Below are 27238 nucleotides of genomic sequence, written 5' to 3'. Positions count from 1 at the left end.
GACTGGTAAATACAACTTCAATACCAGGCAAACTGGCTGAAACTATATAGCAAAACAAAATTGTCAGACATGTGGATTAATGTAATTTGTTGGGGGAAGAGACAGCATGGTTTTGCAAAGGGAAATTGCGCCTCAACAGTCTATTAGAATTATTTGGTGGGGGGGTCAACTACCACGTAGACAAGGAGTATCCACTGGATATAGTGTACTTAGATTTTTCAGAAAGCCTCTGACCAGATCCCTTACCAAAGGCTGTTAAGAAAAGTCATGTAATAAAAAGGAAGGTCCTCTCATGGACTGATATTGAGATTAAAAGATAGAAAACGAAAGGTAAGAATAAAATGTCAGTTTTCAGAATGAAGAGAGTTAAATAGTAGCATAAACCAGGTGTCTGTATTGAGATCAGTCATATTCAACATATTCAAATAATCTGGAAAAGAGGTAAAGAGTGAGGTGGCACAATTTACAGATGATACAAAATTATTAAACATAGTTAAGTCCCAGACAGAAAGCAAAAAGCTAAAAAAGGATCTCTGAAAACTTGATGACTGGGCAAGAAAATGGCAGATGAAATTTAATGCTGATAAGTGCCAAGTTATGCACATTTGAAAACATAATCCCAATTATACATATCAAATGATAGGGTCTAAATTAGCCATTACCACTCAAGAAAGAGGTCATTTTGCACCATTCTCTGGAAATATCCACTCACTGTGCAGCAGGAGTCTAAAAAGTAAACAGGATGTTCATAATCATTAAGAAAGGGATACAAAATAAGACAGAAGTCAGACAGCTCTGAGCCTGGGTCCAGAAGTTCTCACACAACCTCTGCCCCTCTCCAAGTTACAGGTGTTTTCAAGTACCTCTTTGGGATGAGGAGACAGAGGTAAATGGAGCTGATGACTATCCTTATTTTCCTGTGCTGCCATACACAGAATTTCCATAAGGCATGAATCCTTTGTCTGATTCCCCTATGTCCAATGTTCCCTCTAACTTTTTCCATCTGTGTGCAGAATAAATTTTATGTGCACCAAGATGTGCAGATGTGCACAACCAATAGGAACACAAGCTGCTGGGCAGCACCTGAACCTATTCTGGACAGCCGTCCAAGTACTCAGCTTTCAAGGAACACACCCCATATCCCTTTGGAACAGTTTAGCAGTCCAAGATGCAAGTTAGCATCAGGTGACCAGGTCACCTGACTCCCTTCACCCTTAACTAATAGCATTATGTAATGTCCACAGGAAGGACAAACCTATTCAGTTTCATCGCACTAGCTGATGGGCCATTAGTCCTGCCTGGCCTTTCTACTGTAGCATCTGAAATATCAGCAGTGGGAATTCCCAAAGCAGCAAATATGAAATGTAGATCAAAAAACACATGCGTACAAATGGCATAATCATATTTAGTAAATCACAGCCTTACATGGAAAATAAATCACATCCGTTATGTTATATTCATATGGAAAGGTACATCGGTGCTGTAAATGCCAAAACTATAACAGGGTTCAGAAAGAACTATATAACTTCATGGAGGATAGATTCACCAATGGCTATTAGCCAGGATGGGCAGGGATGGTGTCCCTAGTCTCTTTTTGCCAGAAACTGGAAATGGGTGACCAGAAATGAATCACCTGATGATTACCAGATCTGTTCATTCCCTCTGAAGCATTTGGCATTCCCCACTGCTGGAAGACAGGACGCTGAGCTGTGTGGGCCTTTATTCTGACCCAGTATGTCTGTTATTGGGCGCGTCTACACTAGCCGGCTACTTCGAAGTAGCCAGCACAATGTCGAAATAGCACGCGTTGCGTCTACACACACCGTGTGCTATTTTGACGTTGAAATCGACGTTAGGCGGCTAGACATCGAAATTGCTATTCCCATCTCTGAAGATGGGAATAGCGCCCTACTTTGATGCTGAACATCGAAGTAGGGCGTGTGTAGATGATCCACGCCTTGCTACTTCAAAATAGCAGGGTCCTCCATGGTGGTCATCAGCTGAGGGGTTGAGAGACGCTCTGTCCAGCCCCTGTGGGGCTCTGTGGTCACTGTGCGCAGCAGCCCTTAGCCCAGGGCTTCTGGCTGCTGCTACTGCTGCAGCTGGGGGTCCATGCTGCGTTCACAGGATCTGCAACCGTTTGTTGGCTCTGTGGATCTCGTGCTGTGCAGCCCAAGTGTGTCTGGGAGGGGCCCTTTAAGGGAGCGGCTCAGGGCTTTGCTGGCCCCTTATTTTGACAGGGAGCACTTGTGTGTGTGGACGCTCCGCATTTCCTTCCAGGGCGGCTGCTTTCGACGTTCTCCGTCGCTACTTTGACATCGAACGTCAATGGCACCAGCCCTGGCGGATGTGTAGACGATACACGTTGAAGTAGCCTATTTTGATGTTCTTACTTCGAAATAGGCTACTTCGACGTAGTGTGCTACTGTAGATGTAGCCCTTATGTTTCTTATGAGAAACTACCTTATAAGAAGAGTCTGGCTTGTTTAGCCCAACCAAAGGAAAGTTGAAGAGAGATATACTTGCTCTCTACAAATATATCCAAGGCATGAACATCAGGGAAGTAGAGGAGCTCTTTGAGTTAAAGACCTATGTTTAGGCTTGACATTAGATGTTGATTTCTAATTATCAGAAGAGTGACATTTTGGAAGAGCCTTATAGGAGAGCAGTGGGTGCAAAAAACCTAATTGGTTCCAAGACTGAGCTTAGTAAGTTTATGGAGGGGATTGTATGACAAGATTTATCATACTGCCTACGTCTACACGAGCCCCAAACTTCGAAATGGCCACACAAATGGTCATTTCGAAGCTTACTAATGAAGTGCTGAATATGCATTTCAGCGCTTCATTAGCATGCGGGCGGCCGCGGCACTTCGAAATTGATGCGCCTCGCCGCCGCGCATCTCATCCCGACTGGGCTCCTTTTCGAAAGGACTCCGCCTACTTCGAAGTCCCCTTATTCCCATCAGCTCATTTGCGTGGTCATTTCGAAGTTTGGGGCTCGTGTAGACACGGACACTGCCACCAACAGCCCAGTCACCACTGCTATTAGTAAATATCACCAAAAGCCAGAGATGGGACAGTAGATTTGGAAGACTCTGAGTTATCACAGAGAATTATTTCCCAGGCATGTGGCTGATTGGTTTTTCCCACATGCAGAGAGGCTCACTGATCCTCAGATTTGGGGTAAAAGTGACAGAGACCTGGGGAAGAGGGGGGTCCCCGACCTCTGCAGAAGAAGTGGAAATTTTTGTGGGGAGGAACACTGACCACATGCCCTACCCCACTCATGTTCCTCTCTTTACTTTTGCTGCTCTGCCCATGCCCCTTCTCCTGCCACACCTGCTCTGCCCATACTCCACTCCTTCCCCACCAATGCCCCTCCTGACCCTGCTCCATCCATTCCCCACCTTCCTCTTCCTGCAGAAGCACCATGTCCCATGAGTTGGGGACAGTCCGCCTCCCCCCTGGCCCCACCCCTGGAACAGCATGGCCCAAGAGTATGACCAGTGAGCTTGCTCTTGGGGTATGCTGATCCGGGGAGGGGGTGTGGGGACTGCCCCCACACTCATTGGAATTAGTGCCAACCTGATGGTTGTCGGGGATTTTTATCTCTAGGACATAACCGCCTCCGTGTGTCAGGGAAAACAAACCTCTGGCTGAGGTAAAATCTATGCGGGTACATGGAAAACTTAAAATGTCACAGGCTGCCATTTTGCTGCAGCACCAACGGCCATTTTGAGGCAGTTGGTTTCCCAGGTAACCTGAACTCATGGAGCTTGGAGCTAGGATCAAAATGGTGTCCTCCGATTGGCCGAAGGGGGAGAGTTTCTAGAACCTTCGGCTGAAAGGAGGACCTTATTGAAAACTGCAACACAGGATCAAGAATATTAAAATTACCTTGTAAATAATCATGAGAACTTCCTATAAATTCTGAGCCCCCAGCTCAGTCTAGGAGGAGAAGTCCCTGCCCCTTGGCGAGCAGAAGGAAAGCACAGAGAGCTGACAATCACTGTACCTGCAGCCTCCCTCAGGGGGAGCTGCCTCAGAGCTGACAATCACTGTATGGGCAGTCTCCCTCAGGGGGAGCTGCTTAAGAGCTGATCACTGCAGCTGCGGCTTCCCTCAGGGGAAGGGCCTAGGCAGCTGTGAAGCGGTGCCATCGTACAAGCACCCCCACGTTCCCTAGCCTCGCGTTTGCATCGAGGAGCAGCAAGTGGGTCTCCAGGCATACTCACTGGCTGGCGAACTGGCCCATGGCGCCGGCTACGGGTACTGCATACCCGGTGAGGAAACCGGGGGCCCACCAACGTCATCCAGCCTTCCTTGCTCCTCCGGCAGCTCCACCGCCTGTGCATTTACCTCAACGACCTTGCAACCAGACTTGACTACTGGATACAACCTTCTTTACCGAATTCGACTACCGGACACTACCTTCTTTACCGGCTTTGACAACTGGACGCGACCACTCACCTGATCTTAACACGTAACTAAACTAAACAACCCTCATTTAAATTCACCTGGGATATCGGGGTCCCCATTGGGGAAGCAAGGGGTAGCTTCCTTTGCTGCGCGGCAGGCTGACGAGCCGACCGCAGTCCCTGAGGGTCTGACCCCTTGAGGGCCGGGCCTAAACTCCCGGGAAAATTGTACTTGGTCAATACTGTACTTGTATATAGTTATTATTAATTGCTTGTTATTTCCTAGTTAATGATAGTTAAGTAGTATAGTTAATGGTTAAGTAAAATATTGATTTCCCTAGCCCAACCTAATTTCTTGGACTTGCTCACTACGTGACTGCAGGTAGGAAGTGGTACCACCTACCCGCCCTTTCATACTGGTATGGATACGTCCTTCCGGGAAAAGGCTGGATACATCCGGCCACTTGGGTCGGGAGTAGTGCCCCGGCCTGAAAGCGCAGTTTGATAGTCCAAGGATACTTTTGATTAATTTATGTTCGTGGTGTAGTGTAATATATTTCTATAGATGTAGTTTGTGAAAATTAATTTAGTGATAAGTTATCTGGTTCTCTGTCCTTTTAATAAATTTCCTCCGTTTCGCTTCCTTTAATTGGTGTTGTCCCTTTCTCTCCCTCTCGCTCTCTGTCGCCGGCCTCTGCGTGCTGGGGTGGGGCTAAGTGAGATATAGGAGGTCCCGTGCAACACCCCAAGTTCTCTCACCTGTCTGGAGAGCGGGGGCGGGTCCGCAGTTTGTACCATCGTCCCTCCTTGGGGGAAAAGGCTCTCGGGGTCCCGAACAAACCGTGCGGGCGGTGAGGCTCTTTTAAGCACCCGCTTCCGCTTTTTGCCCACCAGTCCCTGGCGTGACAATGGTGAGAGTGTGAGAGCGATGCTGGGGGTGCATGTGGACCTCCACACACTGCTTATGCTCTGCTGTGGGGAACACAGGTCATTTGATGGTTTAAACTAGAATAAATGGTGGCCATTATGTAATTTGAAGGCTTTAAATCAATTTTTGAGGACTGCAGTCACAAGTTATGAGTGTATTAGAGGTGTAGATGGGTGACGTTTTGTGACCTCCAATCTCCGGGTCAGATGAGATGACCATGCTGATCCCTTCTGAACTCAAAGTCTGAGTCACAAAACAAAAACAAATAAACAAACAAAACACCAACAAACAAATACCACCATACACAGCTTTTATACAGGTTTAAGTGTGAGTGACGTCTGGGATATTTCTTGCTTAGTTTATAACGATGGTGTCCAATTCAGAACACCAAGACTCTGACCACACTTGGTCAAAATTTCAAAATGGCCATGCTAACGGCCAAACTGAAGAATACTAATGAGGCACTGTAATGAATATTCAGCACCTCATTAGCATGCTGTTGTCTGTGGCACTTTCAAAGTGCCGCATTTCGCTTGTGCGCGGCTCGCCTACGTGGGGCCCTTTTCGAAAGGACACTGGAAACATTGAAATCCCCTTATTCCTATCAGCTGATTTCGATGCTTGCAGGGTCCTTTTGAAAAGGACCCCGGGGTAGATGAGCTGCATGCAAGCAAAATGCAGCACTTTTGAAGTGCCATGGCTGGCAGCATGCTAATGAGGTGCTGAATATTCATTTCGGCATCTCATTAGTATCCTCCAATTTGGCCATTAGCATGGCCATTTCAAGCTTTTTCTAAGTGTAGACGTACTCTGAGAATCTAAGTGACTAACCTGAGAGTCACTCCTGACTGATTTAGGGCCCCTTTCACTCAGACAAAACCTCAGGTGAGTGAGGAGCACAGGATGGGCTCCTTGATGACTGCAAATGCCCCTTCTAGATCAGCGTTTCTTAAACTACATTCTGCAGAACACCAGTGATCTGTGAACAATTCACAGGTGTGCCATGAGCATTTGGAAAACTACACTCATGGCACATATTTTATGTAATTAGAACCAGATACAATGTTACTACTTCACTGCTGTGACACCTGATTAAGGTACTTTATTTTGGTTTTGCTGTATGTTTGTTTTGGTCAGATGTTTTATTTTTTGTTGAAGAAAATGTTCATAGGTGTACCACACAAAAAATATTATTGTTGGGTGTTCCCTGGTCTCAAAAAGTGTAAGAAACACTGTTCGAGAAAACACAGGGTGTTATTAAACGTGGCCAAGGATAGCTGCTGAGAACAACAGGCTCACCTACCATCCAGCTGAAAGAGTTAACCTGCTGAGAAACTGGTCGTCTGCGTGATGATGCATGGCTGCTTCTCCGGCTCAGCTGCCTGCAAAGCGCTCTCCCCAGAGCAGCTCTTCTAGAGTCACTTGTTCGACTTAAACCTCTGCCAATAACTTTGTCATTAAAAACAACAGCCCCCCCCCCCCATCCCACCCCACCGAGGCAAACGCTGAGCAGAGGCCAGGGAAGCAACACAGAGCAGAGAAATAAATAATGGACTCGTCTCCCACCACTTTCCAGTTTCGGTCCAGATGTAAAGGCGAGCGGGTGCTGCCCAGATCGCTCGGGCCACGCTCGGCTCGGGGTTCGCACCTGGCCGCAGCACCTCCAGCCCCTCCAGAAAGTGCACGTGCGGACCACTCCGCCCCTCGGGCAGCGGCAGGAGGCGCTGGAGCGGAGCTGGCTCGCGCTGGCACTTGCCACCCAGCCCGACAACTAAGCCAGGGGAAGGGGATACTGATGGGGCAGGTAAAGCCCTTCGGCGGCGGGAGGACACCGCGAGCAGCAGCGGTAACTTGCAAGGCGGCAAGTTGTGGCCCCGCCGCCCGCCCGCTTCCAACTCCCCTCTGCCTCTCTCGCTCGCACTCCTGGGCGCGCGCGCGCGCGCGTGTGTGGTTGCGGGGCGGGGAAGGGTGGTCGGTGGGCGCGCGCGGCGCGGGAGCCACAAGCACCTGCTCTGCTCCCGCCGCCGCCGCCGCGGGCTGCCCAAGGTGCCGGCTCCCGCCTCTGGCCGCGGGCTGCAGCCTCGCGCTCGCTTCTCCCGCCGCCGCGGGAGCGAACTGGGCCGCTCCGGCGGGGCGACCCCCTTCCCCCGCCGGCGAGTCAGCCGGGCTGCGGATCACGTGTCAGCTGCCTGAGGCAGAGACTAGAGAGGCGGGAGGGGGGAAGCGCCTCATTCCTTCTTCCACCGCCATACTGTATTTTGTAGTAACTCATTTTTATTCCTCTCTTTTACTCCCGCTCGGTGAGTACCTTTCCGCTGGCATTCTTGTCCTCCTTTTTGTCCTGTTTTTTTTCCTCTTCCTTTTTTATTTTTCTTCCTTTTTTTCTTCCTCTTTGATTATTGTTTCCCGGGCTTTGCTCCTTTTTTCTGATGACAAGTTTTTGGGGTTTGTTTTTGTTTTTTGTTTTTTTCCTCTTCTTCTTCTTAGCATGCGATGGTTACTAAACTGTGAGCCAAAGGTGCTGCTGGGGCTGGGAGTCACTGGGAATTGAGCAAGGCAATGCAATTTAAGACTTAACCAGTCCAGCCACAAGAGAGAGAGATTGACTAGCTCTAGATATGCAACTGGTTTTGTTAAGGCGCGAGAACGGAAAGCAGTGTGAAATAGGATGCGGGTTTTTTAAAGCAAATACGAGAAAGGCGCGTTTCTAACTCTTCTGCAGAGGATTTTTCCAAACGTGGTTCGGATTTTTTTTTTTTAATTTTATTTTTTATTTTTTGTCTAGCGATGTGAATGGCAAATGCATTTTACAGCAGTGTTTACAAAGAGTTTGCGATCTTGCAATACTGGCGCAGGCCACTGAGCAAGATGTTAATTTTATTATTTTTGGTGGTGGTTGCCTTTTTTGACGTTCGGTGCAATCAGCGGCTTTTTTTTTTTTTTGCTTTTTTTTCTTTGATGCCCGTTTATAACGTGAAACTTTTCTTGCAGCTTGTTAGAGTTGAGCCTTTTTAAATACTTTTTTCTCCTTTAAAAAGCCAAAGCAATGATCGTTACTTTTGTACATTACTCTTTTTTATTCTTTTACCGAGATAATTTTATTATGATTATTATCATGATGATGATAGATGTGCACATATATACAAATAAATACATTTTAAAATGATGGCAGTGGAAGGTTTTCCTGGAGAATGAAGTGCGGTTTGGTTTCCTTGTCAACGGAAGATGAAGTGAACAACTGAACATCTCCCCAGTGCAGGTACTTCATCTCCTTGTAGGCGTTTCCACTCTTTGTAAATTACGTTACGAGAATAATAATAATTCTTATTAATAATAACAGAGATCTCTCGATCCCCAGCTAAATATGAGTCCTCAAGACGGCACTAAATTCTCCGCCTCTTGATCGCTGGGATGTGTCCAAAATACTGCACTAATTGAGCCCAGGTCGGTTAAACTGCGTGTGATAGTTTATGTATTAGCCTAGGCATGCGGGTAGCTAGCTGACAACCCTGAATAAAACCGGGAGGTGCAAGTTATGAGCAGGGAGCTGCTAGTGCTTACAAATAACGGGGCTGGATTGTGAATAAAAAGTGTGTGTGTGTGTGTGTGTAATAAACGCCCATTATAAAATCTTAAGTGGCTGTGAGAGAGACAGCAGCAGCAATCCGTCAGAGGGACTGGCTCACTGCCATATGAGCCTGACATGTATACCAAATCCCTAAGGATACCAAACCCCTTAATTCCTGTTTCTACTCCTCTTCTTAACAAGGAGTAATCAAGGCAGCACGCAGGTTGTTTGGGTCAGATTTAGATAACTGGGATGACGATTCATTATAAGCAGATGCATAGTTTGAGGTGTTTCCTTTTGTTTTGGTGATTATTAATGTCACTCTCTGCTAGGGAATCATTTCCTTTCCTGACAGTCACTGGGAGTTCCAGATTAGAGAAGAAACTGTTACTTTGCTATAATAGTGCTAAGCTACTTAATAGTGCCTAAACTGTTCCTGATTTAGAGACATGATGTTGGTGCATTAAATAATGATCTGGAAAGCTTTTTTTTTTCTCCAATTTACAGCTTTTCCAGAAACAGACAGAAATGAATATTTTATTGAAGTTGAGGTGCTGAATGCTTGGATCCACAGTATTATGGATGGTTGGCTTTATTGTGATGGTGCTGTTTAGTGTATTCTCTGTGAACAGATTTCAGGGATATTTGGTCATAAAAATCTGCTCTGTATTTAAGCATTGAAAACAAAGTGTCTGTTAGGGAATACTTTTTTTCTAGATATAAAGAGAAATGGTTTGCCTATTTTTCTTTATGGGACTACAAATGCATATGGAAGTTAGGAATTTCATACACTTATTTATTTTCTTGGAACTCACAAATATTTTGCACTTTTAAAATGAGAGGATTTTATCCAAAGTCTGTAGTGTGCACTCACTCTGTTGCATATGTTACAAAACAACCCCCCTCCGAAATCTTAATTATATGCTGTAGAAAAGTAGCTCTTATACATTGCTGGTGGGTTGTTAAAACAACATGAGAAACAACGAACATGTAGTAAATTTTCAATTTAGTCAGTAATCCATCTTTCAAAAATCGCTATATATTTATATAATAGATTATAATACTTTCTTTGGATTAATTACAATTCACCGAGTGGGGGAGTGTCAGTAATGCCCATTTTAAGAAGTCCTAGACCTCTGCCTTTATTTAGGACTGGAAGGATTTGATTTTTATTGGTTTTCATTAGCATATGCACATTTCACCATACAAACACAAATTGGTGAAAAATATTTCCATTTATGATCATCTAAATCTGCAGATATGTAAGAAAACTGCTGCTTGAGAACTTTTTAGAGCTTGATTTAAGACTATTTAGTTTGTACATTTTGAAATGTGATGTTGACAAGTTGTGTTTTAACGGGGCTTTAACTTTTTGAATCTCAACATTTATTTATCATTAAATGATTATTGTCTGATCTCTCCATCATTTGACACTGCCATAAATTAGTGAAACTCTAAAATGTAAATACATTTAAAAATATAAAATATGAATGATATTCTCTACTAAAGTTATATTAAATTGCATCCTGCTAAGCCTATTTATGTAGTCGTAATTCAGATTGAAAGGAATCTGTAAGAACAAAATACTGATCAGCATTCTAAACATTACTTTCACCCCTAGTTTTGAATTATATGTTTTCTGTTTTGTTTTGTAAAATTGAGGGGAATGGCAACAAACACAGAATTCTTAGTGTAGGTAAGGTGTTTTAAACAAAAATCAGGCAAATAATTCCTGGACTGACATTTCTTTATCTTGTGTGTTTTTCTGAGAAGAAGTGACATAGCAGTAATTTGCAAAAGTAGTTGCCATATGTAATATCCTGGTCACTTAATCCTTCCTTTAAGTCCATGATATAAAGTTTTAGAGGATCACTATTATGCACATGGAAGGGAAGTGTACAAAATACCCATTGCATGTGCACAGGTCAGGAAGTGATATGCACACATACCTTTCATGTGCACAATTTGAGGTTGTAATGAGTGTTTTGCATGTACAACGTGGTTATGCACAAAATTGCATATGTACTTCTAAGGCCACGGGGCTCACTTTGGTAAAGAGGACATTATTCGGCTCTGTACATGCTACAACAACTACATACACAGCACAACTTAATTGAGAATGTTGTATCAAGCTCTATTTAAAATTTCCATGCTTCTGCTGGTTTATGTCATAATTTAATGTTATTGAAAATGGGACTATGTGTGTTAATTTGTGTTCCTGCTTGGAAACCCAGCATTATAAATGTTATACAAGATTAGCAATTGTTTTATGTTCAACATATCGAATTTAATAAATAATAAAGTGGAAAAGTTTAAAAATGGACATCTGCTGAGCTGTGTGATTAATTTTACCATAATATTTGCGGCATTCCCTATGTTTGTAATGAGACATACTGCTACGACCATAGTAATTTTGACTTCTACAAGTGGTCCAGGTTTGAATACTGTATTAGCTACTTTCTATTTTAAATTTTTCTTCTGGTATTAAAAGAGAGGTATGAGAGAGAGTTAACCACCCCTCACAGAAATTTGTAAACTGAAGAGACTGGAAAGCAATTGTTGTTTTGTTTTTCATCCAAATATGTTCTAAGTACATAGTGAATGAAGGACCAGTGCACAATCTGACTTTACAGGATGCTCAGTGCCCTCATCTCTGGATGAGCAGTGAGTCATAAGTACTGTAAGCAATACACAGGATATTAGCCATTCGAGGGCCTTGAACAGATGACAGAAGCAAATAGTCATTTCCCCATATCCCAGTGCTGGTGAAGGTTTTTTTCCCACCACGACTCTTCTATTTCCAGTATCTAAGTGTTTTTTATTCTCCGCTTCCTTCTTTTTATAATGCCAAGACCCTTTGAATATCATATTGGCCAGTATACATTATCATAATCACCACCTTAAATTTAGCATGATAATGACAATTTCCTGCTTACTTTTAAAACAGTTTTTTCTAATTAAAGTTCCTCCCTCCCCAGGGTACTTTATTTCCTAGACTCTGTTCTTCTAAGTCATTATTCTAAAAGCGGTATTTACGATTAGCCCTATAGAGGCTAGTTCTGCCTTATAGCAATTTCCCCCCGCCACTTTTAACTCAAGCCAACCATCAAAAAGTTCCTAAACAAAAGAGTACTATGCATAAATTGTCCAAGATATTTAAGGGCCTGATTCTGCCTTCATATATGCGTGTATAATTCCTATTGACCTCTTTGGCACTTAAACTGCCCCAGGACATAGATGAGTCCGTCTTGTTTTTAATTAAAGTTGGATTTTCTGAACCCAGATTGGAAGTGGCCTGTTTCCTAATAAAAAACACTCATCTGTGACCCTGGAAATGTGGGACCCCAGTGGAATAGATTGTACAGCCTTCTTCAAGATTAGGTCTGACATAAGAAAACAAAATATTATCTAAATAAGTGGGCATAATCCTTATGACACCAGTTTATTTATCTGCTGAAATTCGTTTATGATTTTTGAACAATTGCTATTATAAGATAGTTTTTAAATGATTCTTTTGGGTTCCAACACTGTTGATGGTGAAAAAGAATGAGGAAAGTTTGGAGAGATGTTTTATAGATCATAACTTTTTGGTTATGGTCTGTAAAATATTATATAAAATATAAAAGCTCAGTAGAGTTTGTAAGAGATATCTTACATAAAGGATGGCCATGCATTTTTATTGCTTTGTGTATCTGTAAACAAGTCATTATTCAGAACACTAGCCCTGATCATTCAAACACACAGGAGTATATTACAGAGGTGAGTAGTCAGTTGCACACTTGTGTGAATCTTTGCAAGATTAGGATTCAGAATGAAGAACACTGCACATTAGAGGTGATGCAAATCTCAGCACTATAGTATGCAAAGTTGGACATCGGTATAGATTTGTTGGGTCACAGGTACAGATTCAAAATATAGTTGTTCACACTGTATCTTTGCTTTGTGTTGGTTTTTGCTTTGAGTGACCATTGATACTTGCTCTTTTGTTCAACAGTGCATAAATTCAGTTATTTTTCAACTGATATGTTGTTCAGTAACATTTAAACCAATCTCATTATTTTTTCATCTAAAAAAATTGAGGGAGTATTTCAAACTCATTCATCTCTTTGTTGATCTTTCTTATCCAGCTGAATAGATTGCATCACTTTAATTCATGATTATTTTCTTGCCATTTAGAAATGTAGTTTCAATTTTAATAATTTTCTTATTGATTTTGGATCACTTTTCTGGGAAATGTTATTTTTGAACAATTGGGTGTGATTGTCTGACTCGATGAGTCATGCACCAGAAATTAAAACAAATAATTAAATTGCCCTTTCAAATTACTAAGCAAATTTCAGGTTGCTAGGTACTAATACGATTAATTTGTTTTATTACTGTTAAAGCCTGAAATGTATTTAAAATTAATGTATATAATTATAGGTGATGTTTAACTAATCAGTTAACCCCTATTCCTTACATAGTTATTATGCCAATATTTTTCTTTTTAGAGAAATAGTATCTGTTTGGTTACTCACTCCTAGTTTGCACACTTTAGCATGAAAAGTTGATTGATGGCTAAAATTAAATAGAAAACTGCAATCTTAACTCCGTGTGGTTTCCTCTGGTTGGAGAGTTTGTACCTATTGCAGTAGGGGCAGAGGCTGAGGTTTCGAACCTCAGGATACACAAAAATTTCTACGGGTTATATTATAGATATCAAGATTTGCACTGGGGATTAGGATGCTCAACCAGAAAGACAGACCTTCTATTGTTCTCTCTCTCTCTCTCTCTCTCTCTCTCTCTGTCATACTGGATGTCCCCTTGGTCTTCCCTCTAATTGGACTTATTTTAGAGTCAATCTGTCATGTCAGGCATAGGGGGAGTTGACCTGTTTGAGATCTGAGCAGTATGCCTCAACCTGTGTGTCATGGCACACTGGTGTGCTATGAAGTGGCACTTGGTGTGCCTCAGAGCTGCACTCTGGGACTGCTGTCTGCCTCTCTGTTCATGCGCTGTGCCACATGGGAGAAGCACTTGGATGTGGTGGCAGCTCTGGTGAGTCACTGGCTTTGAATTAGACTGGGGTGGCGGGGAGAAATGGGTGCCTGGCTCTACGGGAGAGGTGGGGATTGGGTTATAGTGGAGAACTACGGGCTCCTGGTTCTGGGGAAGGGGGCGGGATTGGGTTAGAGTGGTGGGGCTGGGGGGCATTTCCTGGCTCTGGGGAAGTGAGAGGGGACTGGGTGAAATTATAATGAGTGCTGAAGGGTGCCATGAGGTGATAAAGATTGCTGAACACTGCTCTGGAAGCTGTTGTGAGATAAATAATAAGTTGGCCATAAATCTAGCCACTGAGGCATTTGAAGGAGCAGACGTGGAACACTTGGAAATTAGTCCTCTTCACGGGGATGGTACTAGAAAAAAATAGTGCTTTTTTTCTCTTGCTTCCCAGTCATGAGCCTTTCCCCAAAATCCGTTGTGTCCTGGTTAGATAAAGTTTGTGTAGAGCAAGGTTGGGAAATCTTACTTCTATCAGGGTCATTGACCCACAGATAAAATCAGTCAGGGGCCACATACAGCACCATGGTGGTGGGAGGGAACAGAAGCTTGAGACTTCCCCCTAGCTTCGAGGGTGGGGCCATAAATGAGAGGCTCAGGGTGCAGGAAAGGGCTTCTACCTGGGGAAGGGACAGAGGAAGTGAAGGTTCCAAACAGCATGCAGGCTCTGAAGTGAGGATGGGGATGGGATAGGAATGGGCATGTGGGAGAAGTTTTGGGATCCAAGTTGTGCTAGGGAGTTTGGGGGTGGGCAGGGACTCATGGTTGGGGTTTGGAGGGTCCTGCAGGGAGTTGTGATGCAGGAAGGGTTCCAACTTGGGGCAAGCATTTGGGATGTGGGAGGGGTTGGGGGTGCAGGCTCCAGCTGGGCAGCACTTACCTCAGGCCACTCCCTGTCAGCAGTGCAGTGGGGCTAAGGTAGGCTCCCAACCTGCCCTGGCTCCTGTATGGTTCCTGTAAGCAGCCACTCTGTACAGTGCTGATGCAGAGAGGCCAAGAGGTTCTGCAAAGTGCATGTTGCCTGAGCCTGCAGGTGCTGATTGTGAAGCTCCCATTGACTGCATTTCCTGGTCAGTGAGAGCCAGGGAGCCAGCACTGGGGAGAAGGGTAGCACACTGGGCTTTCTTGATCACCTTTCCACAGAAAGGCCATAGGATCATGCTAGCAGGTTGAGGCCCCTAGCTTCAGCCCGGTGGGGTCTGCTGAGTCTTGGGGCTTCCAGCCCATGGTACGAAAACTTGCTGCAGGATGGATGAAATGATGCATCAGCCTTTAAAGATTAGTACTTCCCCCATTAAACTGCATTCCAATGAATCAGTGCAGCAATGTGACAAGCCAGAGTGTAGCGGCAGTGTGGAACAGACCGGAGGATCAAAAAGCAGCATATATCCAATAGAACCTTGACGCTGTGAGGCAGTTTGATGAAAGCAAGCCCCAGGTTTCTGGAAGTATGCCCATGCCGCCCCTGGGAGCAAGCCTTGAGACAGACTCAGACTAGCAGGGCTTCAGCTACCGTGCTAAAAATAGTAGTATGGACACACTGCCACGGTGTCAGATGGGTTCGAGAGGAGCCTAGACTCCATGCTGTCATTTTTAGCATGTTAACTCCAGACCTGCTGTCACAAGCCTGTCTCCTTTGGCTGGGAGCCTCACTCCCAGTTGCCATGTAAACATATTTTGAATGTTTCTGTGAGTGAGAAATATTATTGCAATCTTAATTTGGTTGAATCACATTCTGTTTTTTTTTCTTTTAGATCATTATGGTGGTTGCACACCGGGTCTGTATAGCATAAGTTTAAGAAAAAGGAGATAATTGGCCAAAATGAAATATTAGAGGGATTTTTACATGATTATAACATCTGGATTTGTTCTGTAGAGCAACATTTACACTGATGACACTCAAAGCCAAAGACGTCCCACTGTAAGCTAGAAGCTTCACATACATATTCAGTGGCTGATGTATCAGGTGAAACAGGTTAAGGTGTAAACTCCAAAATGGTGGTGCTCTGTTTTGAGGCTATCTATTGTATATAGTGTTTTTTTATGGTGCTTCAAAGTATTTTAGATTTATGAATCCAATCTTCTGAAAGCCATTCTGATTTGTTTTAACTGGCCTGTTTAAGAATATGGTTTAGTATTTAAAATATGTAAACGTTTGCCCCATACTAAGCATTTGCTTAATCTCAGCAATAGCGATGAATTAAATCTACCGAAAAGGTAATTCATGAGTTTGGCACAACTGTATCAAATGTCTGGAGAATCGCGCAAAGCATCATCCAAAGAGGTGCTGAGCACCTGCAGTTCTCACTGAGCCTGGTGGGAATTATGACTGTTCAGCACCATGTGTTGCATGGTATATAGTAAGCATAGCATCATGCTTCTAATGCTTTCCAGTACCCAGTCTGTAAAATAAAAAAGCTTCTTATGAGAGAAAAGAAGGAAATTCTCCCAAATTAGAATATTGAAAGGCTTTTATTTAAATATTAAAAAAACACTGTTTAACACTGAAAAAATGCTCTGTGCAAACAGTCATTGTACACACTTTGTAATACTATGTGGTTACCATGCAGAGACAATTAAAAAACAACTCACATTCAGGTGCCTACAAAAAGACTTGATTATCTCATGTTGTGTAATCTTTAAGGGTCCAGTTCTGATCTGGAGATTTCCATTGATTTAACCAGGGTAGGCTAAGACTCTAAGTAAGAAATTCTGCTAGTGAGGTCAGTTTTCATTATTCTCTGGGTAAATATAGGTCAACTTTTTAAAATGCTGGAGTGAGAGAGGGGAATCATTTTCCTCACTGTTGATTCTGTTTTCCTTCATCATGCAAAACTTCCATTGATTAAAATGGAACAACTGCAAAACCGTATCCTCCAGATGTGTGCACATAAATCTTATAAACCATTAATGAGAGTTATGCCCTTTGAAAAGGAAATTACCCTGAATTGTTGATGTTACAGTCTGATTTTTTGCCAGGGGAGATGATTCTTTATTGTAACAGCTCCTATTGTTAATTATTATTATTATTTATTTTATTTCATGAGAGTAGCATGCAGGGGCTGCTGTAATCAGGATGGGTACCGCGGGATAATGCACACATAAATACAAAGATATTGAGTAAAATTCTAGCCCCATTTAAGACAAGGGCAAGGAAATCTTAAAATTTTCCATATAAACTGTGCTCACTGAAGCTCTGTGTGGCAGTGCCTTAGCTGACTGCCTAGAAGAAAAGGGTTTCTTGCCCCTTTAAGGAATCCCCTTACAATTGTGTATACAAGGGTAGAAGAGTGAAGTGTACAGGGCTGAATCAAAGAACAGGTGGTTGCTGGAACAAGGTTGTGTGCTGAAGGGACTACTACCTTTCTTGCTGTGGGAAAAGTAGTGGTGTGCGGTCCCAGAGTAGTCCTCTTTGGAAACTTAAGCTTCTGGCTAAATGAAATCTTCTGCTAAAATACCTTCTTTTTGTGTGAAATTTCAGGTCTTGTCAATATATTTTGGCCAAAATCTGGAATAATTTTGGGGTTTGAGTTTTTCGTGAGCATTCAAAATAATTGGAAAATTTTGATTAAAAAAAAAAGAAATTTCCACAAGAGAGGGGCAAAATAAACCCAGCTAGCCAATGGCTAACCTTTAATTTAATCTCAGTGAAATGAGGATTTCTTTAATTGTCCTCCCCTGAAGAGTTTATAAACAAAGGCCCTGATAATGCCATTAGTTACACTACCTGTGAGCCTGCACAAAATTCCATTTGCTTCCTCTGTTGGATACAAACTGTCACCTGCAGGGCACTCACAGTGCCTGAGAAAAGAGCAAAGTACAAAGGTTGTGGAAGAGGAGTACAACTGGATATACGCTATTTGGATATAATGATGCAGTCATGATTTTGAAACATTATGAATAAAGTAAGTGGGAAAAATCCCTCTCCCCAACTGACTTAGTTATCATATAATTGCTCATTTCAATGAATTCCTAGAATATTACTGACAATTGATTTTTCAAAGTCCATTGGCAGAAGTGGAGGATTTAGATCAGTATCCAATAGGGAACTTTAGAGCTTGAGTTATGTCATGCTAGAGTGTACTTGTAATGAGTACCACTAATTGTCATAGCATGGGTTGAATCTCTCTAGTCCAGCATCCTTGGGACCTGACCAGAGCCAAACAAGAGAATTTGCTGGATCATGAGAGGTCAATGTTGTCTAGCAGAATTACCAACACTTGCTTACTGTTCTTTTAGGAGATTTTTAGGGGTAAACTAGAGCTAAATAACAGCACAGAACACTGACAGCTAGACTGGTGGCTGTAAACAAACTTTATGGGACCATAGGAAATTTGGCCACACCCATTATAAGTGGTCATTCAGCTAACTGACCTCAAGCCATGTTATAGATGTTGCTGGATAAGAGAGTGCCAGACTAGAGAGATTCAAACTGTATGATGTCATAATCTATTGTAGAACAGTGTGAATTGAATCAAATTAGAAATAGCAGTGAGATCATCAGCAACAAGATGAGGTGTGACAAAAAATAATGAGCTATTATATCTCACAGATAATATGAGGTTCTGTTTGATTGAAAGAGTTTGGTGATTTCTGTATGGTGTCTGCAATGACTTTTTACAGGATATAAAACTATGTAAGTAGAATGAGATTTATGGAGAGTTTTGGGAATTCGTCAATGCAAATTTCTGTAGGGTGCCTGAATTGGTCACACTTTTCAGCTGTCATCACCATTATGTAATTGTGCAATTATACTGCCTAGTCCAAAGTTCTATAAGAGGAAACCTGAATCAAGCTGGTAAATATATATAGTTGAGCATGATACGAACAAGTACAAAGCACAATATGTCATGAGCTAATTCCCAAAATAGCATTGTGTTATTTAAGTTCTAAAATAAGGCATAGCCAGTGTAACATAATGGACATGTTACAATGGTATGCATTGTCAGAAATCTGATTGATTAATAAGACTCGAGCCATAGGTTGGAGCTCATGGTGTAAAACATTCACATAACCATTTCCTATGGGCACTAGGGTGTATAGTTACAATATCATGTATGCATTTCACCAGATTAAGAGGCACTTGGCCTTCATATTTATTCCTTACAATCTCGCTCTCTCTCTGTATATATATCTATCTATATACCTTAAGGTTTTGTACTGCCTATTGAAATACTAGTATCTGACCATGTCTCACTTAAAATAGCCTGGTAATAACTTAGTCGTTGGTGGAATTCATGGTGTCTCTGGCTTGTCTTCCTTTTGTACATTGTGTACCGAAGGCACCATGGCTGGACACCATGCCAATATATCTATTGCTAACACATCTAATACCATACATGAGTTAGAAACAAAATGGTTGTTATTGGAATATAAAGAGCATGTGGCATAATGCATTTTCAGCATGGGAAAGTATACAGCTGCTGACTGAACTACTAGGTAATATGCTACATGAGCCAAATTCTGCCCTCATATGTCATAATGCTCCTGCCACTGTGTGGGTAGAAGTAATCATTAGGGCTTTGGGAGGATGCAAGGGTTTGTCTGTGCGGATGAACTTGCAGCATAAGTGCTAATGATCTGATTCAGGACAGCAGTTAGAGCAAAAAGCTTAAGTGCTATTTTGAAATGGGATATTTTCTTGAATTGCGGCCAAAGAGAGTAAGCAGCATGGTCTGGCACACCACAACAGAAATTTTAAAATGGGTTCAGAAATTCCTGCTACTTGGTTAAAGTAATAATGAATCTTGTAACACTAACCAGAACCACTGAGTTACAGGAGAAACTATTTTCATTGCCTAAAAAATGCCATTTTTCGGAAGGAGAAAGATGCATTAGGAACTGTTCTTTTATTTAACTGCAATTCTGAACCCATTTTATCTTTTCTTTGTAATTTTCTTTTTGTTTCAGACTTGCTGGACCTTCCCTCCTGCTCTGGACCTTTCCCCTGGTGCCGGCACAGCTCAGAAGGATGAAAGAGAACAGAAGCAATAGGAGAGGGATGGAAGAGGGGAGAGGAGTAAAAGGAGGAGGAGGGCAGCAATTGAGATGGATAAAAATACAGCAGAGTTTCAGTTAAAGCTCAAACAATGGGATGTTTATAAAGTCCCCTCCTACTGACCTTTCCTTCTGGGTCATTACCCTCCCCCTCTCTGTCACGTTAGCTGTGGGGTGCTTTCCTCATCACTTCAGTGCCAGCTGCCTCACTTTTAACTTTCACTTTTTATTATCTGCAACCAAACAAACAACAAACTTCCAGAAGGCAACACCCTGCCCACAAACCTCATTTCCAGCGTGGTGGAGCTTTTGTGATTTTTTTTTTTTAACAAAATACTATTATAATGTTAAGTATGTAATCAATAGGGGCATTAGCATGTTTAAGGAGTTTTCCTGTGAGTTAAGTTGGGACCAGATTTGCATTTGTCTATCTAGCATATTGTTATTAAAGGTTGCTACTCCATGGTCTGGCACCCTCAGGACCTGAGCAATCCTGGATGAGGTGTTTTGCTATACCGGGTAAGGTCAATTCCCTCAGGGCTTCCGTCCTGACTGCCTGTCCCAGCCACTTTCCAGACTTCCCGCTGGCTACCCAGCTGCCGCAGCTTCCTGGCTGGCTCTCTGGTTCCCTAGCCACTCCTGGGCCCCATGGCTTCCCAGCCCTGTGGCTCCCCAGATGGCTCCTGGGTGGCTCTCTGGTCCTGCAACTTCCCAGTTCCACAGCTCCCTGGCTGGCTGCTGGCCCTGCACTTCCCTGGCTGGCTTCCTACCAGCTTCCCATCCCTGCTGCTCTGTGGCCAGCTCCCCAGCCAGCGGTGTGCTGCCGCTCACTGCTTATTCTCCAATCACTAGGGCCTACCTGATTTTTTTCCCCTTCCTGTTCCGCCTCCTGCGAGGGGTTGGTGGGGGCCCCAGCAGCGGCTCTGGCCCCAGCCCTTTGCTCCAGCAGGGGCTCTGTGCCCCCTTTAGCCCCTCCTCCTTGTGCTGCAGCAGGGCTTGCAGGGGCCTCAGTTCTGGCCTGGGCAGACTGACAGCCACTTCTCTGACCTCTGTACCTGTCCTTCTAATGCAGGTCTAGCCCCAGCCCTGGGACTCTCTGTTCCTGCAATATCTGTTGTCATGCCAGACCACAGATGTTGCCAGACAAGAGAAAAATGGATTTAAGCGGTTGAGCCCATAGTATGAGGAGTTCCACTGAAGTTAAAGAGACAAATACAAAAGAACATACGAGTGACCCCACTGGGTCAGACCAGTGGTGCATCTAGTCTGGAATCCTGGCTTGAGAAAGGGCCCAGTGCCAGATGCTTCAAAGAGGTTGAACAGGGAAATCATTTCCTTCCTGCACTAGTAGTGAGGCTGGCACAGGGACTTAGATAGTGCCATCGCTATTTCAAAACAGCCATGAACAGGCTCAATTCCTAGCACAGTCTTGGGCAGCCCACAGGGCTATCTTAAATCTCATAAGTCTTAAAATGTGTGCAACTGCAGGGATGCAGAACTGTGGTGCTGAAACGAGTGCATAGCCATGCCTCCTCCCATTGTGACATGCACATTCCACTTCAGGTCCACCCCTGTCTGGAATGCCTCCTACCTAACAGGGCTGTTTCAGGAGAGATCACAATATCGGTGGAGACAGTTCTTGGCCGACAATACTCCTAAAATGGGTATTTGCTGGGTGGAGGGAAAGGGACTTACATCTGCCTTATGGCCCTTTTGTAACAGACTAGCTACAGTAATAATTTTGGGCAACAATTTTGGATGGAAAGCCATACCAAGAATTTCGTAAGTGGTCAAAGGCTGCACTCTTCCATGATATTAATGGAGAAGGTGCAGGGACTGGGATGGAGGTTGGATACTGAAGGGAGCATGGGGTAAGGGATTGGGGTACAGGAGGGACTGTGGGGTCTGGGAGGGAATTTTGGTGACCTGGGGCAGGGTACTAGGGTGCAGGTGTTTGGATTGTGACATAGGGCAGGGGTGGGTTGTGACCGGGAGTGGGAGATTGGGGTGCAGGATCTGAGAGGGAGTATGGGAGCAGGAGGGAGGCAGACAGTTTGGCTTATGTGGCGTGAGGGGAAATAGAGAGGGGCTGGGGTGCCAGAGGCAGGCTCTTGCTGGGAGACTTAGCTGGGTGGCTCAGTAGGTTTCTCAGGCAGGCTCTCTGCCTGCCCAGCTATGGCAGGGGCCATATGCACTTGTGAGTAGGTAGAAGCCTGAGAGGTGGGAGAGGGGTGCTTCATGCATTGCCCATGCTTCAAACAGGCAGCTCCCATTGGCCAGCAACCAGCCAATGGGATTATGTTGTGGGGGCAGGGGCAGCATACGAAGCCTTGTCCCCACCCTGGCTCACAGCTGTTGAAATACAAAAAGGGCCCTGAAGCCACTTTTCTGAATGGCATAGTGATGATTGGACAGGGTAGGCAGGGAGCCTGCCTGAGGCTTCCCCCTGTGTCCATGGGCTGGATCTGGCAGCTTGGCAGGCCGTATGTGGCCCACAGGTCATATTTTGTCCAACCCTAACTAGCATAAAGGGGCCATGGGTCAGGCATTGAACAGCTTCCAAAACCAACCTATAGTAGCACTTTGTCGGCTTAATCTTTTATACTGGAAGTGATAAAAAATCCTGATGTATTTCAAATAAAAATTGAATGTGATTGTCAGTTAAGTTTTTTTCTTCTTCTTCACATCTAGCCCAGCAGATGCTGGTAGAACAGGTCTAGAGCAGAGTGGTCAGGTCTGAAAACCTAAAAGGAATGTTCATAATAAGCAAGCAAACAATTTTTAATAATAATGTGTGTGCACATGTCCACATTAATAAAAGTTTGAGAGAATAGTAACTTCTTTTCGTGAATTTATTAAAATATTAGCGTTTTTTCATTTTATAATTTCTACTTACACTGTAAACAGGGATTGTTGTCTCACACGACTTCATATTACATATAATATTCATGGATAATATATGCTCTATAAATATAGCATGTTAGTCTTACTGCTTAATTGTTTCCTTAATTGTATATTATACTACTAAATCTCATTGACAGTAGATCAGTATGGCAAAATTGTCAAAATCCTATCTGCTTTATACATACAAGTAGTTGTTCTGAAGTCAGTAATCTTATTGAACTCAATGTGACTGCCCAGATACGTAAGATAAAGATTTGATCCATGGGGCCTGATGCAAAAGCTTTTGAAGTCTGTGGGGAATCTCCCATTATTTCAGTAGGCCTTGGTCCTGATGTCCCCCTGCAGTATCTGCAGTGTTTTAAGTTTTGTTATGTAACTTTCAACTTCTATGTGTGTGATTCCCTTCCCATTACATAGACTTTAGGGGCCAGATGCTGCTCTCATTGGCCATGTCTACATGGCCCCGTAGCATAGTGTTGCTGCTGGCAGCGCTGTGCTAATTAGGTTTCTAGAAATCACAAATGGTTCCCCATTTGCATAGTTGTGTGTGATTTCACTCTTGGCAAAGGGGGCTGCCAGTAGTGAAGAGGCTGTGTGGCCTGAATTTTTCAGCAATAAGGGACTGGTGACAGAGTGGGGTTTAGCTGGCAGGGGCACGCCCATACGGCCTTTTTACTGCTGGCAGCCCCCTCTGCTGAGACCGAAATCTCATGTGTCCATGCTAATTAGCTGCAATTTCTAGGAACCTCATTAGCATAGCACTGCTGGTTGCAGTGCTATGCTCTGGAGCTGTGTAGACATGGCTATTTATAGCTGTATGACACTTTGACATCAATGAATTGACTTCAGTGAGTTTGCACTCAGAACACAATTTGTCCTGAAAGCACTATCAAATTTGGCTTGCCATCAGTCATTTTTCAAGATGGTATCGCATGCTGTAAATGTCAAAATATAATAAATAAAATATAATTTTCATTGTACCTTCTCATTGTAGCATAAACACACATGTTACGTGTGTCTAAATAACAGTATCCAAGCAGATGATGCTATTTCCAGTGAAGTCTATGAGAATTTTCTTATTGATTGCACTGGGAACAAGATCAGGCATCGGTTTTCTAATATGGTAGGATGTGGTTTGCATACAAATACAGTATAATGTACTATCAGTAAAATGGACAATATGATATTGGATGAATCAGTAGTTCCCTAGGTAGAAAAATAGAAATGAGATTTAATTAAATACACATACTGTTCTTGCTGCTAATTAATGATATGGTGCAAACTTTGTCCAATATGCTAAAAGTACAGTTGAGTAAGATGTTATTTGCTAATCAGTAAAACAGAGTAAAGCTTTTCAGTCCAGTTATGAGGTCAGTTTTTTGCTAAGTAACATAAATATTAGCACAAAGCCCAAAGTTCTATGAAACACTGAGTAGTATTTACTAATAATCATAATTATAATGATTGGTATCATGGAGAGAAATCTACAATATGCTGTCTTAGAATGCTGTAAAAAGGGATAACATTCTCAGTGCTTATAACTTTTAAAAACCATTTTTGGGTTGCCCACATATCTGACTCAGGATGAGGTGTTTTGGAACATTTTAGCAAATATGAAATTGGTTAATTTCCCAGAATGAAACAAGTGAAAAACATACTCTTTTTGCCTATTTTAATTATTGCTATTTCTTTAAATGAAAATATGCATATATCTATAGTTACTTATGTATGGAAATATTATTTTCCATATGCAATACCTATTTTCCATGCAAAGATTCTGGCTCTGTACACATAGAGCTTGTCTACACTACCTTCCTACTTCGAAGGGAGAATGGTAAGTAGGGTGTTGGGAGATTATTAATGAAGTGCTGTGCTTCATATGCAGCACTTTGTTAAGCTAATTCTCCCCTGCAACAACTCTGAAGTGTTAAACTTTGAAGTGCTGGCACACGTGTAGCCTGGGCTAACCCTCCAGAACTTCAAAGTGCCTGGGCAACATCGAAGTCTCTTTACTCCTCAAAATCAAAGTCACTTCGAAGTACCGTCGGGTTAGCTGCAACTACACGCATGCCGGCACTTCAAAGTTTAACACTTTGGAGTTGCCGCAGAGGAGAATTAGTTTAATGAAATGCTGCATATGCAGCACAGCTCTCCATTCATCTCCTGACACCCTACTTACCATCCTCCCTTCGAAGTAGGGAGGTAGAGTAGACAAGCCCATAGTCACATCTGTGCATACACAGGTGTACAGTTTTGGGAGATGCAATTATGGTGAAAATGTGCTTTGCAATATTTTACTTTTTAAAGACTTCCTAGGAATTCTTATGGTTATGGCCTTCTTAATGCACATTTATGATATTCTTATTTTGGTCACATGCCACCCAAGGCATTTTGTGCCTACACAAAGAAGATTCACATGACTGAGGGGAGTCATACCTGCCAGATATTTGCCTTGATCCTGGTCAAAAATATGGGATGCAGAGCAAATTAACTGATAATTCTACAACATTGTATCTGTCCCAGGATGACAAAGTCAAGATAGGACCTGTAACTGTGAACACAAACCCTTCTCTATTTTTATTTTTGAGTTCTTGAGAAAGTCTTAAGCGTGTAAGTTCTTGTTAAGTCAGGACATGATAGCAGATTTGCCATTTGCTAACCTATGCATGAACGTGGTGCTGGACAGACCTGGGAACTCTTGGAGGGATATAAAACTGATATTTTCTACTGCTATATTCCACATCTACCAAATAGAAACAATATTACCTAATTTACTGAGAGTTGTGCTGAGTGTCAGAGCCTCCAATAACTTCTTCAGTCCAAATATCACCGGGATTTGAATCAAAGCCAAATTCACTTAAGAATTGCCGAGTGGATTTTTATGAAAAACTAAGAGACAATGCTTCTACTGCTTCTACTGCTTATATTCAGCCCAATATATAATTTTACAGCCAAATAATAAGCTTCAATAAAAAATGCTGAGAAACCATTGTTTGTGGAGATATGAACAACAGAAACGTATTTTAAAAGTGATAATGGAAAACATCTTTAAACATGCTTTTGAGCTCTCCAATACCTTTGAGCTCAGTTCAACCTTTTAAAAAAAGTGTCTTCTTTATTAATAGAATAATAACACTAGATTTCAAAGCAGACAGAACAGAAACAGATATCAAAAGCAAGTTAACAAATCGTGAAATTACCACAGTGAAGTCTGCAGAAAAGTCATACAGAAACTGTGTAGGTAAAGGTTTAAATAGACATGTAACTAATTTAGCTTTTTAAATAATGAGCTGATTTTGAATGCAAGTGGCTTTCACGTACACAGTAACAGAAAAGCTACTGGAGAGCTGAGAAATATAAGTAAAAGCTTTGTTATTCTGGATATGCTAAAGTCATAATTCGTCAGCAGCAAAGGTTGCAGCTTTTAGATATGAATCGAAAAGGAAAATTACGTGTACCCAAATTTCAGTTGATACATATTGTGTACTAATAATAAATTACTTGTGGTTGAGAATTAATGCACAAATATTTGTATAACTGTCCATGTGAAATGTTATGCAAGTTTTTATATCTGGCTTAAAAACACCGTTCATTTGTATATCTACTTTCCACCCAAAGGATCCGAAAGTGCTTTGGAATCCTACATATATAACACTGTAGCACTCCCTACAATATATAAGACTTCCATATGTAGGGAGTACCATAGTGGTGACTAGGGCCCTACCAAATTCACCATCCATTTTGATCAATGTCATGGTCATATGATTTTAGTTATTTAAGTCTGGAATATCATGGCATTGTAACTGTAGAGTGCCTGACTCAAAAAAAGGATTTAGGTGGGCCACAAAATTGTTGTATGGGGGGTTATGGTACAGCTGGTGGTGGCTGGATTGCCTTCAGAGCTGGGGCTGTAGAACAGCAGCTGCTGGCGAGAAGCTCAGCTCTGAAGGCAGAGCTGCGGCCAGCAGAAGTAAAGAGGCAAGGATGTTGTGGTCTGGGATTTCTACCCATATGGTTTGCTGCTTTCAGAACTGGATGCTTGGACAGCTCAGAAGGTAGCAGTACAGAAGTAGGTGTGGCATGTTACTGTATTGCGACCCTTCAGCACTGCTGCTGGGCAGGGATGCTACCTTCAGAACTGCGTGTTCGGCCAACAGCTGCTGCTCTCCGGCTGCACCATTCTGACAGGAGCATAGAAGTAAGGCTGGCAGTATTGTGATTCACCCCTCCAAAATAACCTTGTGGTCCTCCTGCAACTTCCTTTTAGGTCAGAACCCTCATTTGAGAAATGCTGGTCTCCCTTTTTGAAATCTGAATAGTGTAGGATAAAAGCACCAAAATGTCCACATTTCATGTGGGGATACCAGATTTCATGTTTCAT

At 42.8% G+C, this 27238-nt stretch overlaps 1 long non-coding RNA gene across 1 annotated transcript; it reads left to right on the top strand.

Annotated features, from left to right (window-relative positions):
* The first annotated feature begins 7581 nt into the window (after positions 1–7581).
* On the top strand, positions 7582–11164 carry LOC142009251 (uncharacterized). The gene is made up of 3 exons (XR_012644394.1): positions 7582–7648; positions 8521–8607; positions 9424–11164. It is a non-coding gene; the product is annotated as an uncharacterized LOC142009251 (long non-coding RNA).
* Positions 11165–27238: the final 16074 nt, after the last annotated feature.

This window comes from Carettochelys insculpta, chromosome 2 (assembly GCF_033958435.1).
Source record: "Carettochelys insculpta isolate YL-2023 chromosome 2, ASM3395843v1, whole genome shotgun sequence".
NCBI classification, from domain to species: Eukaryota; Metazoa; Chordata; order Testudines; family Carettochelyidae; genus Carettochelys; species Carettochelys insculpta.
This window is presented reverse-complemented; position numbering and strand designations above follow the sequence as displayed.